The sequence below is a fragment of the Dermacentor variabilis genome, chromosome 11 (assembly GCF_050947875.1).
Source record: "Dermacentor variabilis isolate Ectoservices chromosome 11, ASM5094787v1, whole genome shotgun sequence".
Lineage (NCBI taxonomy): Eukaryota > Metazoa > Arthropoda > Arachnida > Ixodida > Ixodidae > Dermacentor > Dermacentor variabilis.
The window spans coordinates 3207442-3217439 of NC_134578.1; positions in this window are offsets into that span (position 1 = coordinate 3207442).

The window sequence follows — 9998 nt, forward strand, 5'->3', positions numbered from 1 at the left end:
ATACTGGGTACATTCATATTCCGAAATGATTCATGCTGTTATTGGCGTTTTCTCAAACGTTGAAGACGATATATAAAGCAAGGCTCCCTTTCCAGTGGGACTGCGACAGTCGCACGCACATGTTGACAATCCTATCATACACAGTAATGTGGAGAAACAAACGAGTGCCATCGAAAAGGAAGTTTCGTACGTTTGCTTACATAATGGAACCTTTCCGACTTTTTACGTAAACGGCATGCTGACGATATTGAGACAACGCCGCATCAAAGTGCTACATATGCACTTTCACAGCTGAATTACAACAAGGATGAATACGAGAGAGAAATGCGACAGAACCCATCTCACGATAAATGACGACGTTAATGCGATTTGGATGAAAACAATCGCCATACGCGGTATTCTCCACACCGAGACGTGCATGCAGCTGAACTCGCCTTTGGCGCTTCGGTGACGATGATTCAGTAGCATCCTCTTTGAAGCTTGGTAACAAGAAATAGTCACCTAGTCGTACGTATGTACGGATGCCTGCTATGAGCGTCCGCTTTGAAACGCGGCGGTAGATTGCGACACCAGGCTCTTGTTATTATTTGGTCTAATGGCCTACCTACCTTCTGAAAAAAAAAATTCCCAGCATCAAACTTTCTGAAGCACTATTGGGAACTTTGTTTTTATGCCTCCCTTGTTTGTGGTCTTCCTAATTTTTCTGCCGCAAAACTTCCGATCGCCTCTCACTAACCGCTATTCGAGACCTGGTTATTTTCTCCCTGCCATCGCTGAATCCAAGAGCCTCAAGCAAGTCACAGGATCCTAAACCGACAGCTTGACAGATATCTTCACATTGTAATAAAACATGTTCCATCGTTTCCCTAGCTTTCTACCACAGCAAGCACATGCTTCTTCTTCCTTGATGTCACTCGCCTTACATCTACGCGTCCTAAGGCATCCTGATCTCGTTTCGAAAAGCAGAGGGCTCCCTTTGGGTTATCATAAATTGTTTCTTTGCTGATTTCGCTGTTCTGTTTTTTGCTATCAGGTAGTCAGTTACTCGTAGCTAGTTTCTTTTCCATTTCTGCCACCCATGAGATTGTCTCAGCCTCTCTGACTTTGCGTTTGGTGCTCTTTGTCGTCATATTTCTGTACCGGTTGCATACTTCCTGGCAAGGGTGGTGACAAAGTCACCTAGTCTGCTTGAGTTAATTAGGTATGCTATATATGCTTTTCTTTCTAGGATTTGTATACACCTCCTTAATATTTTTTATCTTCCTCAAAACTTCTCTATCTGCCGCTACCCATAAGAGATCCGGTCGTATCAGTCTCTTCCCTGCTTTTTCCCACCAATACTTAAATGTATCTTGCTCATCTCGACTGCTGACCGGTCGATGCCTCCGTCCGCCTTAAATTCAAGCGCTTCTGGAAGATTTACGCTACCTATGGTTCACATTGAGTGAATCCCTTCCCTTTCCATTAAGATGTGTAAGTGGTGTCCGGATTTTTGCTGCAGAATACACATCCCTCATTTAGTTGCTAATATTTGGTCCGGTATGTTTTTGTCCTTAGGCAACCCGCTCCAGCTGGAAATGGCAAGCCACTTCCCTTTGTCATACCGTACAGATTTTCCCTTCTATTTTCTTTCTTCGCATAATTGTAAATCTCCAAGTTCTTTTTGTTTCCATTCTTTGCATCCAATTCACTCTCTCTGTCTCACTCACTCTATCTCTGATGGCTTCTGGTTGTCTAGTTACACTTTCAGTTACCCTGTAATTGGTTGCCAACTTTATTGTCCTCTTTCTCTATTATATCCATGCTTTTTATGTACAGGTACTTGCGCACTCTAGCCGCCCATTTATTTTGATCGATGTCCCTGAGTATTTCTATAAAACTAATTTTGCTCTGCACTTCTCTGACTTCAAACGAGGCTCAACACATGTCACCCTACACGGCGTCATTTGTGGTTCTGCCGTGGGGTCGCGAAGCCAACCGCCTTACTGATCGTCTGTTAACTTCCAGCCCCGACAAAATATCCAATTTTAGGCACAGCTTGTCATCTGCGAACGTTAGCGCTGCTACCATTACACCTTTCCAGGTTGCACGCACCACCTCATATTTAGTATGGCCCCAATGTGTTCTATTTTTCATTATTGCTGCATTCCGCTTCCACCTTATTTTCCCCTAATTTTGTTGGTGCTTGAGAATGTCTTTCCTTAGTTCATGCATACGCCGAGGTATTGGTTGACTATGGATAAGACTCACTGTTGAATTGATACCACGTAATTACTCGTCCCTTCATCGAAGATCGCAACTACCGATTTCTCTGTGCTATACTTAAGGCTTGGACTTTGTCGCAGCCCTACTAAACATATTTGCAAGCGTCTGTAAATACCTTGCATTGTGCGCTAGTAGTATTAAGTCCACAGAGTACATCAGTCCGGAGACCTCCTGCTGCATCATTTGTCGATTAAGCGTGTATGATAAATCAGACCCCAATTCGCTATTTCCAGTTCTCTTTCTATGCCCTTAAAATAAAGCGTGAAGAACAATGGAGACAGAGGGCATCCTTGCTTCAGTGCTTAGGTGCTTAGTGAATTTCCACCTCTTCATTACCTCTTCAGCCTTAACATACACTTGCTACTCGCTTGTTTTTCTACTTCGCCTTCAGCAGCTCCACGAAATCGTCATCTACGCACTCGTGCTTGAGAATATTCCATTTTATTTATTTCATTACCCTAAAGGCCCAATGCGGGCATTACATAGGGGGGGATTCATCAAAGAAAACATAAATATACAACACATGTCATAAACGACTGAAGACAAATAAACAAGAAGCTAGGTACAAGTTATTAAGAAAAAGATGGCTAGGAACAGGAACTGGAAAATTGCACATGTAGCGAATTCCAAAAAAAGCAGCACCTTCAGAAGTTGCAAAACATGGCATCTAACATTTCACGGAACGATACGGCCGGCACGCACAAAAAAAAAGAAAAAAATAGGAAAAGAACAACCACGCACATCATTTTAAGTTGGAATTTTCTAAGTATGACCAAAGAGCTGTTTGAAATGATGGTGTTTCAGCGATAGCCGCAATGCTAGAAGGAAGCGAGTTCCACTCTTCGATAGCGAGGACCAACGGTGAGTATTTGAATCGTTCTGTTCGAGCGAAAATGGGTTTAATCTTCTTCATATGATCTACACGAGCCGATGTGTGCGGCGCCGGGAGAAGATGTGAACTTGCAAATGGTGTGTTATTGTGGTAGAGAGTGCGGAAAAAGGATAAACGGCTGAATTTTCTGCGCATGACCAGAGGCGGGAGATGGAGCGATATTTTCAGTGATGTTACACTTTGATACCGAGAGTAACGGGAAAGGATGAATCGGGCAGCCTTGTTTTGTATAGATTCCAACATGTTAATAAGATACGTATAATGAGGGTTCCAGATCACTGACGCGTATTCTATCACAGGCCTGATTAGCATGTTGAATGCGTGAAGTTTTGTATCCTGGTTGGCTTGGTGTAGCGGGCGTTTAAGAAGACCAAGTTTTTTTAAGGCTTTGGTAGTAATCATTTCAATATGAGTGCTCCAGGATAAATTAGAGGTAAAATTTACACCGAGGTATTTTACCGACGCTGCAGTTTCAATGATAGTATTATTAACTGTATAGGCATTAGGACTTGTGTTAGCAGCGGAAGTAAACTTGAGATGTTTAGTTTTGTCTGCGTTAATAACCATTTGCCACCTGGCGCACCAATGAGTTAGTTCGTCAAGGTCATTCTGGAGAGCAATGATGTCGCAAGGGCTCGATATTGCTCGGTAAGTTACGCAGTCGTCTGCACATAGCCGTATTATTGATGTTATGTTCGACGTGATGTCATTAATATATATGAGGAAAAGCAGTCGACCCAGCACCGAACCCTGGGGTACTGCTGAAGCAACACCTGTACGTCTTGATAAGAAGCTCCCTAACTTAACTGACTGAAAGCGGTTTGTTAGAAATGCGTTGATCCACTCCGCAGTACGTTCGTCCAGCTGCAAGTTGCGTATCTTTATCATCAGGCGGTTATGAGGCACGCGATCAAAAGCTTTAGAGAAATCAATAAAGATGGAGTCAATGTAGAAGGAAGAGTCGATTGCTTGATCAATGTCCGTTATTAACTCGAATAACTGCGTCTGACACGATAAATGTTTGCGGAAGGCATGTTGGTTGTTATGAAGCAAGTTGTTCTGTTTAATATGAGTCATAATGTTAGTGTATGATATGTGTTCGAGTACCTTGCAACATATCGATGTTAGTGAAATTGGCCTGTAATTATTAGGAACGGATCTGTCACAGATTTAAATACCAGCATTACATACGCGGATCTCCAATCTTCTGGCACACATGTCGTGTCGAGTGACCGTTGGAAAACGAGAGATAGCAGGAAAGCTGTGCGTTGGCAGGTAATCTTTAAGAGTTTCGCGTTGATACCATCGGGTCCTGGGCTAGTATGGTGAGGTAGGCGTACAATCGCACGAGCCCCGCCAAGCGCAGATATGTGAATGGGTGAAAATAGAATCTGTATATCGGCCTCAAGAAGCAGCAGTGGATTGTAAATGGGCAATTCGTCCGTAAAAACTTGTGAGAAGTGGCTATTGAATTGTTCTGCACACTGTTCGATAGGTAGAGTGCTGCCGTGGGTGCCCAATAGAACAGGAATCGTACTAGCGGTTTGAGGATTAACAGTGTTCCAGAATTTATAAAGGTTGGTTTTTATCAAAATAGGAAGCGTAAAATTAAAATATTTGTTTTTGGATTCAGAAATGAGTTTTTCAGCTATTTTAGAAATGCTTTTATAGTTTTCTCAGTCTGTAGCTTCCTTTGATCGAACCGCTTTACTAAATGCTCTTTTTTTCCTATTTAGTGCCCTGTTGACATCTGTGGTGAACCAAGGATCGTTGGTACGCGTACTTATTATTAGTTTTGGCGCGCAGGAATCTTCAATTTCTTTGAGTTTGTCACGAAACAACTTCCAATTTTCATTAATCGTACGGTTATGAAAATTGGCCTGAAAGCTCTTTGTGAAAGTTTCCAGCAACAGGTTCATTTTTTCAACATCCGCACGTGCGTAGTTGTAGATAAGCTTATTGGTTTTTGTTTTGTCGGCCCGTGGAAGTAGAAGAGAAGAGTGCACAACTTTGTGGTCACTAATTTCTTCCAAGGCGTGGATGTCTGAGAGCTCAGGATGGGTTGTTAGGATGAGGTCCAGGATGTGTTTACCGCGAGTGGGCTCGTGAACAATTTGGGTGAGCCGGTGATATTGAAGTAAATGAAGAAAGTTAATGTTCTCCTGTCGGTTATCATCGCAGCCAACAGTGAGCGTCTTCCAGTTAATCGCGGGAAAATTAAAGTCGCCAGCTAAAAATAGGAGGCAATTCGGGTGCCTAACAAGGATCTGCTCGATAGCGTCATTTAGCAGTTCAATGAATGCAGGTTGGCTACTTGGTGGCCTATAACAGGCGCCAATAATGCAAAACTTATGACCAAGTTGAGCTGAAACCCAGACTGTTTCTAAGGGAGAGTCGATAGCGGTAAGAGATGCATGGAAGTCTGTTAATAATAATAATAATAATCTTTATTCAGTATAGTTAGAACAGTATACAAAACGGAAGCGCCGAAGCCACAAGAGGGCTTGTGCGGCGACAACCGGCAGCCGCGGCAATCTACGCGCCACACCAGAACTCCATCAGAAGCTGGTTGTGCATTTGGCACAACCATTACACATTATCAAAGATGCACTGATAACATCAGTACATATTAAAGGTACTCTAACGCTTGAACAGCAACTCTCAGTGTTTTGCGGGTGGACAAAGAAAATACATCGTCCGGTAGCTCATTGAATATAGCAGGAACATAATAGCGTCTTGTTGCTTTACCGTAGTGAGTGCGCACTCTCGGTTTAAGATAACGAGGAACATGTCTCAACGGTACCGGTTTCGTATTTATGTGCCTGTACGCACTGCTCCAAAAATATTTAAGTACTACGATTTGTTTAAAAAGATTCTCAAAAGACGGCAAACCGGCTGTTCTAAAGACACTGCTGGGTAAATTCTCCTGTGGCATGTAGAGGACACTTGTAGCGATGTTTTTCAAAATCCTATTAACTCGACATTTCCATGTGAAAGAGCAGTTAAAAAAACAACACATACCGTATCTTAAAAGCACTTCTCCTCCTCGTCGAGAATCAGCCCTATCTTTCCTAAATAAAACGAACGATGATGGAAGCGCGATGTCGTGACATGCAACGTCTTCGGTTAGCCACGTTTCCGTACCCACGATGATATCAGCTGAGCAGGTATGTGTTATAGCTTTGAGTGCGTCTACTTTGTTATGTATGTTGCGGAAGTTTGCCAAGACCAAGGAGATTGGTTTGGTTTTGTTATGGTTGGCTTTCTTTGGGCTAGACTGTCAATTCTCGGGGAGCGAGTGCCTAGAAAAAAGTTTTTTTCACGCTATCTGTTGCCGCATCATACCGGTAAACGGAATTTTTTATGTGAAGCTTATCAAATCTTACAGAGTAACGCTCGTTTTCTTTGACATTGGCCTTGGCGAAGTCGCGCAGCTTTTTCTGTGCATGCAGGACCTTCGGGGAGAAGTCTTCGTCTAGCCAAGCTTTTGGTTCCGTGAGATGTTTTAGTTTATCTGCATTTTGAAATGCTTCGAGTTTAGATTTAAAGTTCAGAAATTTAACTATAATTGGTCGAGCTTGATCAGAACGTGGCCGGCCAAGGCGATGTACACGTTCGATGTCACCACACTGTAGCTTAAGATGCTCGCTAAAGAAGTCCTTAACTATTTTTTCTGTTTCTGCATAACCTTCTTGTTCTTCTTCTGCGAGTCCTTTAATAATCAAGTTGTTCCTTCTCATTCTGCTGTTCATGTCTTCGACTACACCTGTAAGTTCATCGTTTGTTTTGCGTATATTTGTCTTGACGTCTTCTACAGAAGAAGACAAGGTGTCGAAGTTTTTCTTCATATCAAGTACAGCGGACATACTTTTCTCTACCACAGCAACGCGACCCTGGATGTTGTTTATGTCCTGTTTGATTTGTTTTAGCGTGTTTGACGTCTCAGCATGACATTCTTTTAACAGTGCGAGCACTTCATCAACCTTTGGTCCCGGGTTTGCTTCGACATCTCCCGCACAAAGCAAAAGTAAGGTCAGACATGTAGAAAGCAGGAATGAAGTGGGTCTTGGGCAAAGTTCCCGGACTAGTCGCGCCCCTGGTCTAAATGGATAGACTTGTTCACACACATGTACGTGACAGGAAGAAAATGAGCCGATGCGAGCGCGACACGTGCACAAATCCACACCCATTGAAACGCAGTAATTGGGATCCGCGGCCACAGGAATATTCTAAAAAGTGATCAATAAGTAAAAAGGCCTACCTAGAAAGCAAAGTTCAAAAGTCACCAATATGCTCTCGTGGCCGCGAATCCCAGAAATGCGAAGCCGGAGGGTGGCTTTATAGGCGTCCCTGGTGGTGAGTCTGCTCCAGGCGGCGCTGTCTCCGCTTATGACGTCACAGGATGGGTCCCCTTCCGCGGTGTCATGCAACGGAGGCACCAGTAGACAGTTAAGGCGCTCGATGATACGATGGGGTGAAGGGACGATGGCGAGAAGCTTGCGCGGCGCCCAGTCTTGGTAAGCACGCGGCAGGATACGAGTATCTAGAAAGCAAAGTGCACAAGTCACCAATGACATTCCCTGCCTACGTTGTCCTACGCTCTTTTAATTTCTGGAAATTCTATCCATAAAGGTTTATTCTGAGCTACTGAAATATCTATGCACTGAGTTAGTACAAACATATTATCGTCTAAACTTCTGTCTGGTCAGAGCCCATTCTGTAGTTCAGCCAGTATATCATTTCTATCCACCCACTTTGACACTTCTAATTTTATGGCTAGCATTGCCATTGTATATATCACTGGCGTTAGTGTAACTGGCCTGCAAAAGCTTGTCCTATCCATATCACTTTTGTCTTTGTAGGGCAGGGTCATCTTGCTTTCACGCCATCCAATTGGAATTTCCTTCCTTTCAATCACTTGCTCAATAGCATCGATGGATGGATATTATGAGCTTCCCCTTTGGAACAGGACGTGGGTTGCGCCACCAAGCTCTTGCTATTATACTGCCTAATGTTCTACCCAAGCTAAAAAAGAAAAAAAGAAAACGCTATGAACTCCCACAACCACATTTTCTGTTGCCCTATTGCGAACTTTGCCTTTGTACGTCTCCGTTTTTTGTCGTTTCTCTACTTTTCTTCTGCCAATCTTCGAATGGCCTCGTACTAATCTCTATTGCGGACATGTTTACTTTACCCCTGCTCTCACTGAACCCAAGGGTTTCAGGGTTTCAAGGAGGCCCGTGGTGCCTAAATGGACTGCTGGGCAGATGTCTTCACATTCTAATAACACATGCTCCATCGTTTTCTTAGCTTTACCGCAGCAAACACATGCTTCTTCTTCCTTCTTACATCTCACTGTATAGGTGTGTGTTCTAAGGCATCCTGATCTCGCTTCGAAATGTTATGAGCTTCCCTTTGAGTTATCATTAATTGTTTCTTTCCTTATTTCGTTTTTTCCTCTTAAGTAGTTACTCATGGCAGGTTTTTTTTCCATTGCCGCCACCCATGAGATTATTTCAGCCTCTCTGACTTTCCGCTTGACATTCTTTGTGGCTGTGTTGTCCACCATACAGGTCGCATATTTGTTGGTAAACTTCCTAGTTCTTTTCCTCCACTGTGAATCAATGTTTTTCCTGCACAGGTACCTCAACACTCTCCCAGCCCATTTAATTTCTTCCATATTCCTCAGTAGTTCTTCATAATCAATTTTACTGTGAGTTTCCCTCATGTCAAAACTAGTCCAGCCCATATCACCCTGCACAGCTTCATTTGTAGTCTTCCCGTGAGCGCCCAATGCGAAGCATCCCACTGACCTTTGGTTCCCATCGACTACTGATTGTACCGCTGATTTCAAACAAACCACCGCATTTCCAAAAGTAAGTCATGGAACCATTACACCTTTCCACATAACCCGGAGCACCTCGTACCTATATTGTATCCCCATAGCGTTCTATGCTTCATTACGGCTGAATTTCTCTTCCCCTTTACTGTCATCGCTTTTACTGTTTTTCCATAAATCTACTGCCTTTGTTGATATTTATATTCTTTTACCCGAGGTATTTTCTAGCCCGGTATTGTCACTGTCTGTTCATTGTTTTCGTTGGATACCATAACACCTCATTTTCTAACACTAAGTTTCAAACCTAAATTCTTGCCTTCCTGCCCATTACATTAGCGAGACGTTGCAAATCACTTTTCTTGTTAGCTAGCAACACAATGTGGTCCGCATAAAATAAACCCGGAAGGTGCTGCTCCACTACTGTACCCGCCTGTCTGTATGAGAGGTTAAACCCGATATTACTTTCTTCTGGCGCACTCTCCATCCTCCCCATGTACATCTGGCACTTAGTGCGAACGCAGCGCCATCTAGCGGTGGGGGATGGTAGTTCTATGGTTTGCGTTTATTGCCAATTTTGTTTATAGGAATCACTTTGGCAACTTTGTAATCCCTGGGAAGGTTTCCTATCGATAATGGTTGCCGAAATATATAATGTATGCGGCTCGAACCTGCGTTAGTATTTTTTAATGTCTTATAATTCATATCGTCTACACCAGCCGAAGTTTTCAGTTTCAAGATGCTTATGAGGAGTGAAATTCCCTTTGTGCTTACTCTGATGGGCTGCATGTAATTTTAGTTGGACTGTGAAACATTGGGGAAGTTAGAATAGTGTTCCCTCGTGAATTTCAATGAAAAGAAGTTATTAAATGTGGAGGCACATTGGTTATCTGGTATAGGTATGTGGTTATTGTCATGTAATCAAATTGCTTTAGTGTTGCTTCTGAGATCAATTGCTTGTCACACATTTTTTGGGTTGTACTTAAGAAGAAAAGGCAGATCTCG